Source organism: Hylobates moloch, unplaced genomic scaffold (genome assembly GCF_009828535.3).
Source record: "Hylobates moloch isolate HMO894 unplaced genomic scaffold, HMol_V3 SCAFFOLD_16, whole genome shotgun sequence".
NCBI lineage: Eukaryota > Metazoa > Chordata > Mammalia > Primates > Hylobatidae > Hylobates > Hylobates moloch.
The window spans coordinates 41,763,247-41,781,323 of record NW_026652291.1 but is presented as its reverse complement, the minus strand read 5'-3'; the positions used below and the strand labels follow the sequence as shown (position 1 = coordinate 41,781,323).

Sequence of the window (18,077 nt, the reverse complement as noted above, 5' to 3'; positions counted from 1 at the left end):
TCTATTTGCAGCCTTTATTAAAACAGTTTAGGACAGGCTTTTCCTGACTCTATAGAATCCTGAACTCTTCTGTGAGCTAATTTAGCAGTATTTCATTTTTGTGTCTAGCAAAAGTAAAACCATTAATAAATACCAAAAACTTCCTGAGTAGACTTTTCGCTTTCGAAAAATTTTAATATTTTTTTCCTATTTTACATGTAATAAAAACTTTAGACTGTAGAAGAAAAAAAAACATGATTTGGGATGTATATAATACTTCTACATTTCTAGATTAAAATTAATTACACTTTACAGAATTAAAGCTAAGCAAAAACTGCTTTCATTACTGATGCTTGTAATTGTTCATTTTTGTTTAAAATATCGAATTGTTTTTGTCATTTTTGTGTCATTTCTAAATGATTAGAGAAGGTTTCAGGTTGTTTGTAAAGGAAACATTACAGATTTAGCTCTTTGTTTTGTTTTGTTTTGGAGACAGGGTCTCGCTCTGTCATCCAGGCTACAGTGCACTGGCAGGAGGTGGGATCATGGTTCACTGCAGCCTCGACATCCTGGGCTCAAGTGAGCCTGCCACCTCAACCTCCTGAATAGCTGAGACTACTGGCACACGCCGTCAAGCCCAGATATTTTTTTTTCTTTTGAGATGGAGTCTCGCTCAGTCGCCCAGGCTGGAGTGCGGTGGCCCGATCTCAGCTCATTGCAACCTCCGCCTCCCGGGTTCAAGAGATTCTCCTGCCTCAGCCTCCCGAGTAGCTGGGGCTACCGGCACGTGCCACCGTGCCCGGCTACTCTTTTGTATTTTTAGTACAGACAGGCTTTCACCATGTTGGACAAGCTGGTCTCAAACTCCTGGCCTCAAGTGATCCACGTGTCTCGGCCTCCCAAAGTGCTAGGATTACAGGCGTGAGCCACCGCGCTTGGCTGTATTTTTTGTGTAGACAGAGATTCGCTATGTTGCCCAGGCTGGTCTAGAACTCCTGAGTTCAAATGAGGCTCCTGCCTCGGCTTCCCAAAGTGCTAGGATTACAAGCTCACACTCCTTTTTATTTCAATAAATGAAGAGCGAAATTGGGTGTCAATCATCGATATATTTATCCTTGTAATATTCTATATGATGTAGTAGGTGAAACGTATGGATGGGTGAAGATGACTGTGGCAAAAATGCAGAATTACATTTTTAATGCTTTTCATTAGCTAGCATTTTAATGGTGTTTTCCTTTTGCCTCTTATTTTAAATCAGTAGTTCATTTAACATGTTAATTAAATGTCATATAACTAAGAATAAACACCATTAAAAACTGAATCAAGGCTACTGTGGTTAGTGCTGTTTAGCTGGATGATGGATCAGCTGAGTGACTAAACTGTGGCCACATTTGGCTGATTTAAATTCTAAGTGTTCTCTCAGCACTTTTGGAAGCTTCTAAAATGTTTCATTTATTTATTTATTTTTGAGACAGAGTCTCCCTCTGTTACCCAGGCTGGAGTGCAGTGGCACAATCTTGGCTCATTGCAACCTCCACCTCCCAGGTTCAAGCGATTGTCATGCTTCAGCCTCCAGAATAGCAGGGATTACAGGCGCGTGCCACCACGCCCAGCTAATTTTTTCTATTTTCAGTAGAGACTGGGTTTTGCTATGTTGGCCAGGCTGGTCTTGAGCTCCTGGCCTCAAGAGATCCACCTGCCTTGGCCTCCCAAAGTGCTGGCATTACAGGTGTGAACCACTGAGCCACCCAAAATGTTCTATTTTAAAGAAAAAAAATTATGTTGAGAATTTAAAAAACATATTTAAACAGGCACCATTACTACCTTTAACAGTGTGAACCTGTGAATCATCTTTGTGCTCTGTTGGGAAATAGTTTAAGACGTGAACTCAGGCTGGGTATGGTAGTGCATACCTGTAATCCCAGCAGTTTGGGAGGCTGAGATGGGAGGACTGCTTCAGCCCAGGAGACAGAGGTTACAATGAATCATCATCTCGACACTGCACTCCAGCCTGGATGACAGAGTGAGACCCTGTCTAAAACAAAACTAAACAAAAAAAAGAACCAAGTAAACTCAAAGTAAGATGAATGAAACGACTCTTGAGATGCAGGAAGAGACTATTAGAACGCTTATTTGTATGTCCTTTTTATTCTCAACATTTTTCTTTACATTTCTGTGTTTTTAAATTTTTTACATATAACAATATAAGCTTTTTAAAAAATCTTTTTTGTTTGTTTTTTGTTTTGTTTTTTGTTTGTTTGTTTTGAGACAGAGTTTCGCTGTTGTTGTCCAGGCTGGAGTGCAGTGGTGCGATCTCAGCTCACCACAACCTCTGCCTCCTGGATTCAAGTGATTCTCCTGCCTCAGCCTCCCCAGTAGCTGGGATTACAGGCATTCACCACCACGCCTGGCTAATTGTATTTTGAGTAGAGATGGAGTTTCTCCATGTTGATCAGGCTGGTCTCGAAGTCCCGATCTCAGGTGAGCCACCATGCCTGGCCCTTTTTTTTTTTTTCTTCAATAGGGGCAGGTTCTCACTATGTTGGCCAGGCTGGTCTCAAACTCCTGGCCTCAAGTGGATCCTTCTACCTCGGCCTCCAAAGTGCCAGGATTACAGGCATGAGCCACCAAGCCTGGCCATTTTTGCAATGTTTATGTAAAAATATATATGTATTGAGTAAGTGGTAAAATTTTTTTGAGAAGTATGTGATCAAAACCATATTTGGAGGTCAGTGATTTAGGACATGACAAGTGCAGTTTAAAGATCTTGTGGGGAGAGAAGTCAAAGAAAAAATCACAAATGTTTTAGTTAGTGTCTGATATGAAAGAATGGTATTGGCCAGTTAGCTCAGGTGGTTAGAACTGTGAAAAGAAAATAATCTCAGGACCCCAAAATCACTAAGTCAAAAGGAAAAGTCAAGCTGGGAACTGCATGGGGCAAACCTACCTCCCATTCTGTTCCTCAGTGAGATAGCTGCAAGGATAAAACAACTGCTTACCTCCTTCATCACAATTTGCTACAAGGAAATTCCTTGTGGACTTCCTCCCTACTTCAAGTTATTCCGCCTTTCCAGACTGAACCAATGTACATTACATATATTAATTGATGTCTCGTCTCCTAAAATGTATAAAACCAAGCTGTGCCCCAAACACCTCGGGCACATGTCCTCAGGACCTCCGGAGGCACAACCTTAACCTTGGCATAATAAACTTCCTAAATTGATGAGGCTTGTCTCAGATACTCTTTGGTTTGTAGAATGTATTGCTGATATGAAGGAAAAATTGAGTTCCTATATCTAAAGCAGAAAAAAAATAGGCTGAATGCTGTTCTTTAATTTGTCACTTAAGAGCCACTTAAGGAAAAAAAAAAAAACTTTTTATCTGAAGAATGCAAGCCCTGGCTGGGTGCAGTGGCTCACGCCTGTAATCCCAGCACTTTGGGAGGCCGAGGTGGGTGGATCACAAGGTCAGCAGTTCAAGACCAGCCTGACCAACATGGTGAAACCCTGTCTGTACTAAAAATACAAAAATTAGCCAGGTGTGGTGGCGGGTGCCTGTATTCGCAGCTACTGGGGAGGCTGAGGCAGGAGAATCGCTTGAATCCGGGAGGCAGAGGTTGCAGTGAGCCAAGACTGCGCCATTGCACTCCAGCCTGGGCAACAGAGCAAGACTCTGTCTCAAAAGAAAAAAAAAATTCAAGCCCCTTTAAATTATCAGGCCCAGGGAGGCATTTGAAATGTAACAGCATTCTTGTCTCACTCTCCCTTGAACTAAGTAATTACTCTTGAAGCCATTTGTTATATAGTCTGTAGACTGCCACCAAGTAGCCATAGAATGCCATGCATCCTGTAGTTCAACAGTGTATAGCCAATCACTAGCCAATGTTATTTCTATAAACCAATGAGAATTCCTAATGAACAAGTTTTTTAATTGTCCCTTCTCCTGATTCATCCTATTTTCTTCAAAAACTTGAGCCTCTGTTTTGTTCTCTGGAGCACTCAAGGCAACTTGGAAGTGCCCTGAAATGCAGTCCTCAACCTTAGCCCCCTCAAAAGTTACTTTTGCCTCAACTTCTTCCTTTTAGGTTGATACTACCATGAAAAAAAAGGTAAAGAAATGGTTTTAAATTGCAGCGTTAAGGGTTTAAGTCATTAATAAACTATTTACCATTAAAAATTACCCACACATACACTCATATATATTGTTAAAATATGCCATGAAGTCCAAATTATACACAATACTTAAATAAACTAATGACCTGGGTGCAGTGGTGCACCCTTGTAATCCCAGCTACTTGGGAAGCTGAAGCAAGAGGATCACTTGAGCCTAGAAGTTCGAGACCAGCCTGAGCAACATAGCAAGACCCCGTCTCAAAAAAAAAAACAAAAAAAACAAATTATATGTCATACTACTTGCAAGTTCTCATGCTCAATCACTGTATCAGGGCTCCATCAGGAAAATAAAATCAATAGGAGACATATATTAAGGGTTTTTTTGGCAAGGAGTTGACATACAGTTGTGGCAGCTCCCTAGGTAAGTCTAAAATCGGTAGAGCAAGCCATCAGGAAAGGCAGGCTGGAACTCAGGCATGAGCTGAAGCTGCAGTCTAAGGCAGAATTTTGGCTGGACACGGTTGCTCATGCCTGTAATCCCAGCACTTTGGGAGGCTGAGGCAGGAGCATTACTTGAGCCCAGGAGTTCAAGGCTGCAGTGAGTTAATGATCACAGCACTCCATCCTGGGCAACAGCAAGACTCCATCTCAAAAAAAAGAAGGAAAAGCAACTCAGAGCAACCTAAGCCATGTGAAGTATGCAAAACTTGTTAGGCTTACAGAGACATGACTTTGAGACCTCAGTCATCCCCCACCCACACCAACCCACACTGTAACTGCCCAGTGGATTCACCTTCCCCGCTGCCTAGACAGAGCTGATTTATCAAGACAGGGGAATTGCATGGAGAAAGAGTAATTCACATAAAACCGGCTGTGTAGGAGACGAGTATTATTACTCAAATCAGTATCCTTGAGCATTCAGAGTTTTTAAACACAATTCGACAAGTAGGGGCTCAGGAAGGGGGGAAGTACTGATTGGTCAGGTTGGGGATGGAATCATAGGGGATGGAAGTGAGTTTTTCTTGCTGTCTTCTGTTCCTGGGTGGGATGGCAGAACTGGTTGAGCCAGATTACTGGTCTGGGTCTGGGTGGTGTCAGCTGATCCACTGAGTGCAGGGTCTGCAAAATATCTCAAGCACTGATATTAGGTTTTACAAAAGTGATGTTATCCCCAGGAGCAATTTGAGGAGGTTCAGAGGAGCCGGAGGTTGCATGGTTGCATGACTCGTAAACTATAATTTCTAATCTTTTTTTTTTTTTTTGAGACGGAGTTTTGCTCTTGTTGCCCAGGCTGGAGTGCAATGGCACGATTTCAGCTCTCCGCAACCTCCGGCTCCCGGGTTCAAGCGATTCTCCTGCCTCGGCCTCCTGAGTAGTTGGGATTACAGGTGCCCGCCACTAAGCCCGGCTAATTTTGTATTTTTAGTAGAGACGGGGTTTGTCCATGTTGATCAGGCTGGTCTCGAACTCCCGACCTCAGATGATCCGCCTGCCTTGGCCTCCCAAAGTGCTGAGATTACAGGTGTGAGCCACCCTGCCTGGCCCTGTAATTTCTAATCTCATAGCTAATTTGTTAGTCCTGCAAAGGCAGACTGGTCCCCAGGCAAGAAGGGGGTCTTTATGGGAAAGGGCTGTTATCAGTTTATTTTATTTGATTTTTTGAGACAGAGTCTTTCTCTGTCACTCAGGCTGGAGAGCAGTGGTGCGATCTCGGCTCACTGCAATGTCCACCTCCCAGGTTCAGGTGATTCTCCTGCCTCAGCCTCCCGAGCAGCTGGCATTACAGGTGCCTGCCACCATGCCCAGATAATTTTTGTATTTTTAGTAGAGACAGGGTTTCACCATGTTGGCCAGGCTAGTCTTGAACTCCTGACCTCAAGTAATCTGCCTGCCTCATCTTCCCAAAGTGCTGAGATTACAGGTGTGAGCCACCGCGCCTGGCCATGTCATCAATTTTGTTTCATAGTCAAACCATGAACTGAATTCCTTCCCAAAGTTAGCTCGGCCTACGTGCAGGAATGAACAAGGACAGCTTAAAGGCTAGAAGCAAGATGGAGTCAGTTAGGTCTGATTTATTTCACTGTCATAATTTCCTCAGGTATAATTTCGTCAGTTGTAATTTTGCAAAGGCTGTTTCAATATCCAGGGGCAACTGTTTAAAGACATTTTATTCTGTCCAGGTGTGGCGGCTCACACCTATGGTCCCAGCACTTTGGGAGGCGAGGCGCATGGATCACTCGAGGCCAGGAGTTCTGAGACCAGCCTGACCAACGTGGTAAAACCCCGTCTCTACTAAAAATACAAAAATTAGCCGGGTATGGTGGCGCATTCCTGTAATCCCAGCTATTCAGGCGGCTGAGGCAGGAGAATCCGCTTGAACCAAGGAGGCGGAGCTTGCAGTGAGTCAAGATCGCACCACTGCACTCCATCCTGGGCAACAGAGTGAGGCTCTGTCATCGCGAGGCTCTGTCACAGCGATGACAGAGCAAGGCTTGACACAGCGATATATATATACACGTATATATATATCATGTATATGTATATATATCATATATACATATATGTATCATATATATGCATATATATGATAAATACATTTTATTCTTTCTTTCCCTGTAGCTGCCAAACTAGCTGATAAATTATCTAAAATATTGTTAAAGTTGCAGAGTAGGACCCTCACCATTATCTTCATGTTCCTGGAATTTGTGATACAAGGAACAGTGTATTGCCAATCAATAGCTCGTGTTATTTGAATGAACTGCCCCACCCACCTCACCCGGCTAATTTTTTTTTTTTATTTTATAGAGACGGTTTCCCCGTTTAGCCAGGATGGTCTCGATCTCCTGACCTCGTGATCCGCCTGCCTCGGCCTCCCAAAGTGCTGGGATTACAAGCGTGAGCCACCGCGCCCGGCCAACTGCCCCACTTTTTAAAGCGCACCTGAATATATGCTGCTAGTCAGAGCATATATTCAAGGCAACTTGAATCTGTGTCTCCCAGATTGCAGTCCTCAAATTTGACCTAAATAAACTCTACTTATATTAATTTTTGCCTCAATTTCTTTAGGTTGACAGTCTTATATTTGTGGGAGTGAGTCAGTATAAGCATACAAGATGTACAAACTAATCCTATTTTCTCCTCTTTTTTTTTTGTTTGTTGTTGTGGCAGGGTCTTGCTCCATAGCTCAGGCTGGAATGCAGTGGTCCAATCTTGGCTCAGTAATCCCCCTCTGTTAAAATACATTAAATGGAACAGCCCTAACCTCACACTCCATTCCAGCCTGGCTCTCTCACCCTCAAACTCCATTCCAAGCTGGCTCTCTCACCCTCAAACTCCATTCCAGCCTGGCTCTCTAACTGTCTACCTCATTCTACTGGCTAGTCCTTAAGACCCTGACCTAATACTCTCTTTTTGAAGTCTCTGGCTCCAATCTTAAGCACCATATTCCTTTGCCCAAATCTGGAATCCCAGGGCCTCTTGAAGGTTTCCCAATACATGTAAGGCCCACTCCTAGGCATGCAGGCATGCCTCTACTATGTAAGGAGTACTTCTGGAAGCCACCAGCTCTAGAGTTTCCGAAAATGTCAACAAGACTGCCTTTGAAACCAGAGGGTGGGTGGTGGTGAGAACATCCTGTGAAGGGTGCCAGCTGGTTTATACCAGTCAGTGTGCCAAACTGCTCTTCTAAAGATAAGAGGTGGTGCTGTTTTAATTCCTTCAGTTTTAAGATGCACTTTACTATTACCCTTTTTAGTTTAGAAAGATGAAAGTTGACGAAGAGGCAGGGCTAGCTCTGAAACCGATAATTATGTTAATCAAAAATGCCACCCACCTCCAGAAAACCTTTTCACAGAGCTGCTGAAAGTGGTGAATTGATTGGTTTAAGCTGTATGTTCTCTTCCTGCCACTTTCTTTTTTTTCTTCCTGCTACTTTCAAGCTAAAAGAGTGAACGAATAGTAAAATAGCTACACTAAATGGAGTTAAGAGGAGAAAAAAAGAAGCCAGACTATCTGACAAACCAGTGTCTGGGTCTTCTATTTAAGAATTAGAGGCCAGGCGTGGTGGCTCACTCCTGTAATTCCAGCACTTTAGGAGGCCTAGGTGGGATCACCTGAGGTCAGGAGTTCAAGGCCAGCCTGGCCAACATGGCGAAAGCCTGACTTTACTAAAAATACAAAACAGCTGGGCATGGTGGCAGGCGCCTGTAATCCTAGCTACTTGGGAGGCTGAGGCAGGAGAATCACTTGAACCCTGGAGGCAGATGTTGCAGTGAGCCAAGATTACGTCATTGCACTCCAGCCTGGGCAACAAGAGAGAGACTCCGTCTCAAAAATAAAAAATAAGAATTAGGACCATACTTTTATTTTATTTTATTATTTTTTAGACAGGAACCACTCAGACTGCATCCTTTCTTTCTTACTCTCCTGCAGGAAGAGAATGATCATGAAGGGCAAATGGCAGTGAAGCAAGAAGAGCTGGCTTCAGGCTCCGAAGAGAATGCTGTGCCTCTTCCTCATGATTTCCAGTGCCCTGCATGTTCAGAGAAACTTCTGTAGTAATGAATGAACTATAGAAATGATCCCTGAAAATATGGTCTTGATACTTTATTTTTGCGGTGTTTTTTTGTTTTGTTTTGTTTTGTTTTGTTTTTGATGGAATTTTGCTCTTGTTGCCCAGGCTGGAGTGCAATGGCACAATCTCCACTCACTGCAACCTCCACCTCCCGGGTTCAAGCAATTCTCCTGCCTCAGCCTCCCAAGTAGCTGGGATTACAGGCATGTGCCACCACACCCGGCTAATTTTGTATTTTTAGTAGAGACAGTTTCTCCGTGTTGGTCAGGCTGGTCTCAAACTCCCTACCTCAGGTGATCCACCCGCCTCGGCCTCCCAAAGTGCTGGGATTACAGGAGTGAGCCACTGAGTCAGGCCAGGGCCAAAAGGAGCAGCTTGGGATCCTTATTCTGTGAAAACAAGTTCACTTCTTTCTTAATTAAGATTTTGTGCTGGGCAAGGTGGCTCACGCCTTTAATCCCAACACTTTGAGAGGCCAAGGTGGGCAGATCACCCTGAGGTCAGGAGTTCAAGATCAGCCTGGCCAACATGGTGAAACCCCGTCTCTACTAAAAATACAAAAAATAGCTGGGCATGGTGGTGCACACCCGTAGTCCCAGCTGCTGAGGAGGCTGAGGCACAGGAATCCCTTGAACCCAGGAGGCAGAGGTTGCTGTGAGCCGAGATTGTGCCACTGCACCCCAGCCTGGGCGACAGAGCAAGACTCCGTCTCAGACAAAAAAAAAAAAAAAAAAAAAGATTTTAAAATACCTATTTGCCAATTCATATGTAGTTGATTTGCAGCATGTACTACAAGACTGGTTCTAAATATACATAAATTAAGAGCTGAGAAAGTTATTGCTAAGCTAAATTCAACCAATTACACTTTGTTTTTTTCTGCTCTCTTCTTGCACCTATTTTATTCTAATTCTGTTTGTCAGGCTACTTACTTTTACAATCACTTTTAGTGTGGAAACAGTAGAAAAAGGTAGAAAAAAATGATATCATGAACACTTCTTTTTAATTAAAAAACATTTTTTTAAATAGAGACGAGGTCTCACTATGTTGCTTAGGTTGGTCTCAAACTCCTGAGCTCAAGCGATCCTCCCTCTTTGGCCTCCCAAGGTGGTGGGATTACAGATATGAACCATCACAGCAGGCCCAAAGCAGATGTTTTAATAAGCACTATTAAGCACTATTACTCAAAGCTAGATATGTGATTTTGAGCAAGTTATTTTATTTTCCTCTAAACTCCAAATTACTCATCAAGTGACAATGTCTCCTGTTCAGGGATTTTATGAAAATTAAGTAACAATAAAAATAAGATAGCACAGTGTAGGCATTCAGGAATTATAAGTTGAAGTTCCAACCCTTCCTCTACCTATACCCCTTACTTTGTGAGATTACAGGAAGGATGACAAAAAAAGGATATGTTGGGCTTTTTTTGTTTTTTGTTTTTTGTTTTTTGTTTTGAGACAGTTTCACTCTTGTTGCCCAGGCTGGAGTGCAATGGTGTGATCTTGGCTCACTGCACCCTCCGCCTCCCAGGTTCAAGTGATTCTCCTATCTCAGCCTCCCCAGTAGCTGGGATTACAGGCGCATGTCACCACGCCCAGCTAATTTTTGTATTGTTAGTAGAGTTTCATTATATTGGTAAGACTGGTCTCAAACTCCTGACCTCAGGTGATCCACCTGCGTCAGCTTCCCAAAGTGCTGGGATTACAGGAATGAGCCACCACGCCTGGCCTTTGTTTTTTTTTTTTGAGACAGAGTCTCCCTTTGTTGCCCAGGCTGGAGTGCAGTGGCACGATCTCGGCTCACTGCAACCTCCACCTCCCAGGTTCAAGTGATTCTCCTACCTCAGCCCCCTGAGTAGCTGGCATTACAGGTGTGCTACCACACCCAACTAATTTTTGTATTTTTAGTAGAGACGCGATTTTGCCATGTTGGCCAGGCTGGTCTTGTACTCCTGACCTCAAGTGATCCATCCACCTCGGCCTCCCAAAGCGCTGGGATTACAGGCGTGAGCCACCGTGCCCAGCCCAAACAAGGATATGTTTGCTGAGCCCTTTAATTGTTGAAAATGATCCTTGAAAAAAAGAAAAATTAATGATAGGACTAGGAATGTACACCAGCCAGGAGGTAGAATTAAGAAAGTTTAAATGCAATAGGTGAAAACTATAGGCCGGCCGGGTGCAGTGGCTTACGCCTGTAATCATAACACTTAGGGAGGCCGAGGCCAATGGATCACTCGAGCTCAGGAGTTTGAGGCCAGCCCAGGCAACATAGTAAAACTCCATCTCTACAAAAAAACACAAAAGTTAGCAGGGCGTGGTGGCTCACGCCTTTACTCCCAGCTACTTGGGGGGATGAGGCAGGAGGATTGCTTGGGCCCTGGAGGCGGAGGTTGCAGTGAGCCCAGATCGCTCCACTGCACTCCAGCCTGAGCGACAGAGTCAGATCCTGTCTCAAAACAAAAAAGAAGAAAATTATAGGCAAAGAAATGTAGATTTATTTATTATTTAAAAGAGAGTTATTGTGAAGTTGATATGAATTTATGTGAAATAAGACTACCAAGGCCGGGCGCAGTAGCTCATGCCTGTAATCCGAACACTTTGGGAGGCCGAGGCAGGAGGATCACCTGCGGTCAGGAGTTCAAGACCAGCCTGGCCAACATGGCGAAACCTCGTCTCTACTAAAAATACAAAAATTAACTGGGTGTGGTAGCGCACCTGTAATGCCAGCTACTCAGGAGGCTGAGGCAGAAGAATCGCTTGAAACTGGGAGGTGGAGGTTGCAGTGAACTGAGATTGCACCACTGCACTCCAGCCTGGGCAACAGAGCAAAACTCCATCTCCAAAAAAAAAAAAAAAAAAAAAAAAGAGTACCAGACTAATGTGGTATTTTTAGGATTTTTTCTTTTTTTTTTTTTTGAGATGGCCTGGCCTCTTTTTTTTTATCATATGATCTCTAACTGATGTATGCGACACAATAATACAAAACTATCTGAGCTATAAAAGAAATATCAAAGGCTTCTGTTTTGTAGGCCTTCTGGAACTTTTTGCCTCAGACTCAGAGACCAGTGAGTCCTAATCATACCAATATCCCTACTAATTGCCTACTTGTTTTTGGATTTACATATTATTTGACTCTCTCATCTCATATCCTAGAAAAGTATTTAGTAAGAGTTGGATCTGGCCAGGTAGGGTGGCTAACGCCTGTAATCCTAGCACTTTGGGAGGCTGAGGCAGGTGGATCACCTAAGGGCAGGAGTTGGAGAGCAGCCTGGCCAACATAGTGAAACCCCGTCTCTACTAAAAATACAAAGATTAGCTGGGTGTGGTGATGGGTGCCTATAATCCCAGCTACTCAGGAGGCTGAGGTAGGAGAATTGCTTGAATCTTGGGGGCGGAGTTTGCAATGAGCCGAGATCTCGCCACTTCACTCCAGCCTGGGCGAAAGAGCAAAACTCTGTCTCAAAAAAAAAACAAGAAAAAGTTGATTAGCTTGGCGGGTGGCGCAGGCCTGTAATCCCAGCTACTCGGGAGGCTGAGGCTGAGGCAGGAGAATTGCTTGAACCTGGGAGGTGGAGGTTGCAGTGAGCCAAGATTGTGCCACTGCACTCCAGCCTGGGTGACAGAGTGCGACTCCGTTGCCAAAAAAAAAAAAAAAAAAAAAAAAGTTGGATTTAATTTTCTAAGCATTAGGTTAAAATTTTTTTGCTAGATAACACAATATCCTAAGATCAGCCAAGCATTATAAAAATGGATCTGATGATTGCCAGGAACATATTATGTATGCAGTAATAATAACACATTGCAACAAAGCCATGTTTTCTCCCATTTTTAAAAACATGTTTTGATGATGAAGGATATAAAATACAGAGTCACAGTGAAAGCCTGCAGCTTGAGTACGTTTGTAATCAGATGATTACAGATGATTGCTATGAGGCTAATGAAGTGAAATTTACTCCTAGGTTTGAGAGTAGATGATAAAAGGAACATTAAGAAGATTATAGTCTCAATCATGAACATATTCACCTAATTAACATTTTCCTACCTTTGAATTTAAATATCAAAATTTGATACATGATAGTTGTTGATTTGTAATACAAAATTTACTACTTTTGATAGTCATTTCTCACTTAAGCTTGTAGCATGTAATAATTTTTTTTCCCACAAATCTTTTCCTACCTTAAAAAAAAAAAAAAATACATAAAAAACTTGGCCGGGCGTGGTGGCTCTCGCCTGTGATCCCAGCACTTTGGGAGGCCGAGGTGGGTGTATCACCTGAGGTCATGAGTTCGAGACCGGCCTGGCCAACATGGCTAAACCCTATCTCTACTAAAAATACAAAAATTAGCCAGTCGTGGTGCCGCGTGTCTGTAGTACTAGCTACTCAGAAGGCTGAGGCAGTAGAATCACTTGAACCTGGGAGGCAGAGGCTGCAGTGAGCCAAGATCGTGCCACTGCACTCCAGCCTGGGCAACAGAGTGAAACTCTGTCTCTAAAACAAACAAGCAAACAAAAAACCTTATTTGACTACTTCTGAAAGCAAAATGCACAGTGAAAAGAAAGCTGTTTCTTTCAAAAAACAAAATCATAAATATATACCTAGTATAAGCGGGATAAATTATACCCTTTGTCCTCAGCCCCTGCGAGAATGCTCAGGACAGAAGATAAATCTCCCTCTTGCCCCATACAGATGCCTTAACTACCTATTTGATCAGCTAAGATAAGGAAAAGCAAGGATTTCAAAGCCTTGCTGGGTCCTCGAGTATTAGATGATAGCCCTGCAGGTAGAAGACTCTAACATGAAACTATCATTATGGTTCTCATTCCTTATGTGCAAGTAGGCCTCTGGGCGTGATTGGAAATTGGAGGATAAAAAATGAGGAACAGAAACCACTCTGCACAAATAACATAAAGTACTACATTACATGGAATGTGTTTTATTTAGAAAAATATTTCTCTTTAACGTGATTCATTCAAGAGATGTTTTTCATCACCTATTATGCGCCAGGTATATTCTGAGTCCTGGAGAGACAACATTTAATAAAGTCCCTGTCCTCATGTAGTTTATTTTCTTGTGGGCAAACAGACAATATCTATTATTTTTATTAAAAACAATATAAGGTAATCTCAGCCAATGATAAGTACGCTGCCGGGTGGGATATTCAAAATATTTAACACAGGTATGGCCAGCTTGGTGTCACATCTTCATGTTCTCTCTCGTATTTGCTGTCTTCCTTCCTGCCTCACTTCCCTTTCCTGCTCACACCAACTTCCTTGACATTGAATTTCCCAAAAAAGTGTTAGTGTATAAGCTTTAGTTTGTGATTGTGTTCCCATATACTCCCCATCTTACCCCCACATCACCCCCAATTAGAACATAGGCCAACCTTAGCCTTCTTGTGACTAGTGTTATACTTTTAGTTGCTGGATCTTGGGAAGGTCTAGGAGATGCTGGGATAGCAAGAGCAGGGGATGTCTTGGGAAACACCACACTGTCCTCTAGTTCTCCTCCATCCCAGTTCTCTTTCAGTCCCTTTGATTCTCCTACATGTAAGTGTCCCAAAGTCCACAAAAAAACTTCTGTGTTCCCTCTTTTAGTGGCTTCACCATCCCAGTCAACCACACTAAAAGGCTTAACATCACTTTTGACCCTCAACCTAGTCCTCTGCGCCTAGTCACACATTCATAGCACTGTGTGGGGAAGAAAAAGCATTTTCATGCACTCTTGCTCTCCCTCTGGATAACACCCTAATTCAGCCTGTCATTATGATTTGTTTGGATTTTGCAATAGCTTGAAACCAACTTTGCATGCTTCCATTTTCTGCCTCTTCCAGCCCTTTGTATTAAGGCACCAATGTTTTAGTGCCTTAAAAGATCCGGCGGATCACTTGATGTCAGGAGTTCAAGACCAGCCTGGCCAACATGGTAAAATCCCGCCTCTACTAAAAATACAAAAAAATTAGCTGAGCGTGGTGGTGTGCGCCTGTAGTCCAAGCTACTCAGGAAGATGAGGCAGGAGAATTGCTTGAACCTGGGAGGCAGAGGTTGCAGTGAGCCGAGGTCGCACTCGTGCACTCCAGCCTGGATGACAAAAGACTGTGTCTCAAAAAATAAATAAATAAATAAAAATAAATAAATAATACATAAATAAAAATACGAAATCCTTAACTCTCCCACAATGAACTTTTGGTTTAAATAGTGGAGTACCGTAAGAGCGTCTCACTTCTTTCTCCCATTTTATTTTTTCTTTTTAGATGGAGTCTCACTCAGTCACCCAGGCTGGAGTGCAGGGGCGTGATCTTGGCTCACTGCAACCTCCCTCTCAGATTCAAGTGATTCTTTCGCCTCAGCCTCCCAAGTAGTAGAGACAGGGTTTCACTATGTTGGCCAGGCTGGTCTGGAACTCCTGACCTCAAGTGATCCGCCCAACTCAGCCTCCCAAAGTGCTGAGATTACAGGTGTAAGCCACTGGGCCCGGCTTTTCTCCTATTTTCTTATTTATTTATATTAAATTATTTTTTATTTTTGTGAGACGGAGTCTCGCTCTCTCGCCAGACTGGAGTGTAGTGGCGTGATCTCGGCTCACTGCAGCCTTCGCCTCCCGGGTTCAAGCAATACTTCTGCCCCAGCCTCCTGAGTGGCTGGGACTACAGGCGAGTACCACCAGGCCCAGCTAATTTTCTTATTTTTAGTAGAGATGCGGTTTTACCGTGTTGGCCAGGATGGTCCCAATCTCTTGACCTCGTGATCTGCCTGCCTCGGCCTCCCGAAGTGCTGGGATTACAGGTGTGAGCCATCGCACCCGGCTTTTTTTTTTTTGAGATGGAGTCTCGTTTTATCACCCAGGCTGGAGTATAATGGTGCGATCTTGGCTCACTGCAACCTCTGCCTCCTGGGTTCAAGCAATTCTCCTGCCTCAGTCTTCTGAGTAGCTGGGATTACAGGTGTCTGCCACCATGCCCGGCTAATTTTTGTACTTTTAGTAGAGACAGGGTTTCATCATGTTGGCCAGGCTGGTCTCAAACTCCTGACCTTGTGATCTGCCCACCTGGGCTTCTCAAAGTGCTGAGAACACAGGCGTGAGCTACTGCACCCGGCCTTTTCTCCCATTTTCTAAGGTGACCATAAAAAATTTTCTTTTTTCTTTTGAGACAGGGTCTTGCTGTGTTGCCCAGGCTAGAGTGCAGTGGTGCAATCTGGGCTTACTGCACACTCCACCTTTGGGGCTCAAGTGATCCTCCCACCTTATCTCTCAAGTAGCTGGGACTACAGGTGTGCAACACCACACCCAGCTAATTTTTGTATTTTTAGTAGAGATGGAGTTTTGCCATGTTACCTAACCTCACTTGCCTGCCTGCCTTCCTTCCTTCCTTCCTTCCCTCTCTCTCTCTCCTTTCCCTTCCTTTCCCTTTTCCCTCCCCTCCCTTCCCTTCCCCTCCGCTCCGTCTTTCTCTCACTCTCACTCTTCTTTTTCTTTTTTTGAGATGGGATCTCACTGTTTTGTCCAGGCTAAACTCCTGGGCTCAAGTCATCCACCCGCCTGGGCCTCCTCTGTAGCTGGGACTACAATACAGGTGCACACCACCATTCCCAGCTTGGCTTTGAATTTTTAAAAGGCTAATAACCCAGAAGGACCAGGCACAGTGTTTCACACCTGTTAATCCTGATACTTTGAGAGGCCAACATGGGAGGATCACTTGAGCCTAAGGAGTTTGAGACCAGCCTGGCAACGTGATGAGACACTGTTTTTACAAAAAATTAAAAAATTAGCTAGGCATGGTGGCACATGCCTGTAGTCCTAGCTACTCAGGAGGCTGAAGCAGGAGGATTGCTTGAGCCCAAGAGGTCAAGGCTGCAGTGAGCCATGATGGCGCCACTGCACTCCAGCCTGGGCAACAGAGTGAGACTCTGTCTCAAAGGAAAAAATAAATACAAAAAAAACCAGAAGGACAAAGCAAATGAGAGAAGAGATCTTAGTAGATTTATAGAAGACAGGCCGGGTGCAGTGGCTCGCACCTGTAATCCTAGCACTTTGGTATACTGAGGCGGGTGGATCGCTGGAGCCCAGGAAGTTGAGGTTGCAGTGAACTCTGATCATGCCATTGTACTCCAGCCTGGGCAACAGAGCCAGAACCTGTCTGGGGAAAAAAAAGAAAGTATGGAAAGCAGAGATATAAAATAGGAGAAAAAAAAATTTTTTTTTTTTGAGACAGAGTCTCACTCTGTCCCCAGGCTGGAGTGCAGTGGTGCAATCTCGGCTCACTGCAATCTCTGACTTCCTGGTTCAAGTGATTCTCCGGCCTCAGCCTCCCAAGTAGCTGGGATTACAGGCACATGCCACCATGCCCAGCTAATTTTTGTAGTTTTAGTAGAGACTGGGTTTCACCATGTTGGCCAGGATGGTCTTGATCTCCTGCTTGATCTCGTGATCTGTCTGCTTCAGCCTCCCAAAGTGCTGGGATTACAGGTGTGAGCCACTGCACCCGGCCGAAAAAAATTTTTTAAAGGATCACTTCAGGAGGTTCAATTAGTATGACATCCAGAAAGAAGAGAGAAAACAGACACGTTTATCAAAGAAACAATACAAGAACATGTCCTAGAACAGAAGAACATGAGTTTCCGCTGTGTGCCCACTAAGATACATAATGTGAAATATCAGTATCCTAGGCCCACAGAGAAGACCGAAAAAGGCATCCAAAATAACAAACAGGATGGGCCATGGTAGAACAAAATCCTCATCTGTTATGATGGGAAGTCAATATCTAAAGTTACTAAATCAGGCCGGGCACGGTAGCTCATGCCTGTCTTTAATCCCAGCACTTTGGGAGGCCAAGGCAGGCAGATCACATGAGGCCAGGAGTTTGAAACCAGCCTGCCCAACATGGTGAAACCCCATCTCTACTAAAAATATGAAAGTTAGCCAGACATGGTGGTGCACGTCTGTAATCCCAGCTATTTGGGAGGCTGAGACACAAGAATCACTTGAACCCGGGAGGCAGATGTTGCAGTGAGCTGAGATCACCCCACTGCACTCCATCCTGGGTGACACAGTGAGACTCTGTCTCAAAAAATAAACAAATACAAAATAAAATTACCAAAGTCAAAAATTCCTCTATAGAACATTGTTTAGAAATATGGCTGTTTAGGTAGGTAAAGCTAGAAAGCTTGAGGACAGCTGCCTGGTCAAAAGAACTGGAGACAGGTGGAGCAGGGAAGTGCTCATAAAGCCTGTTAGTATTATGTCTTTTTTTTTTTTTTTTTTTTTTTGAGACGAGTCTCGCCTTGTCGCCCAGGCCGGAGTGCAATGGTGCAATCTTGGCTCACTGCAACCTCTGCCTCCTGGGTTCAAACGATTCTCCTGCCTTAGCCTCCCGAGTAGCTGGGATTACAGGCGCCCACCACCACGCCCAGCTGTTTTTT

At 43.9% G+C, this 18,077-nt stretch overlaps 1 non-coding gene across 1 annotated transcript; it reads right to left on the bottom strand.

The window, feature by feature from the left end:
* Nucleotides 1-8,482: 8,482 nt before the first annotated feature.
* Nucleotides 8,483-8,690, bottom strand: LOC116456503 (small nucleolar RNA U3). The gene has a single exon (XR_004244722.1). It is a non-coding gene; the product is annotated as a small nucleolar RNA U3 (small nucleolar RNA).
* Nucleotides 8,691-18,077: the final 9,387 nt, after the last annotated feature.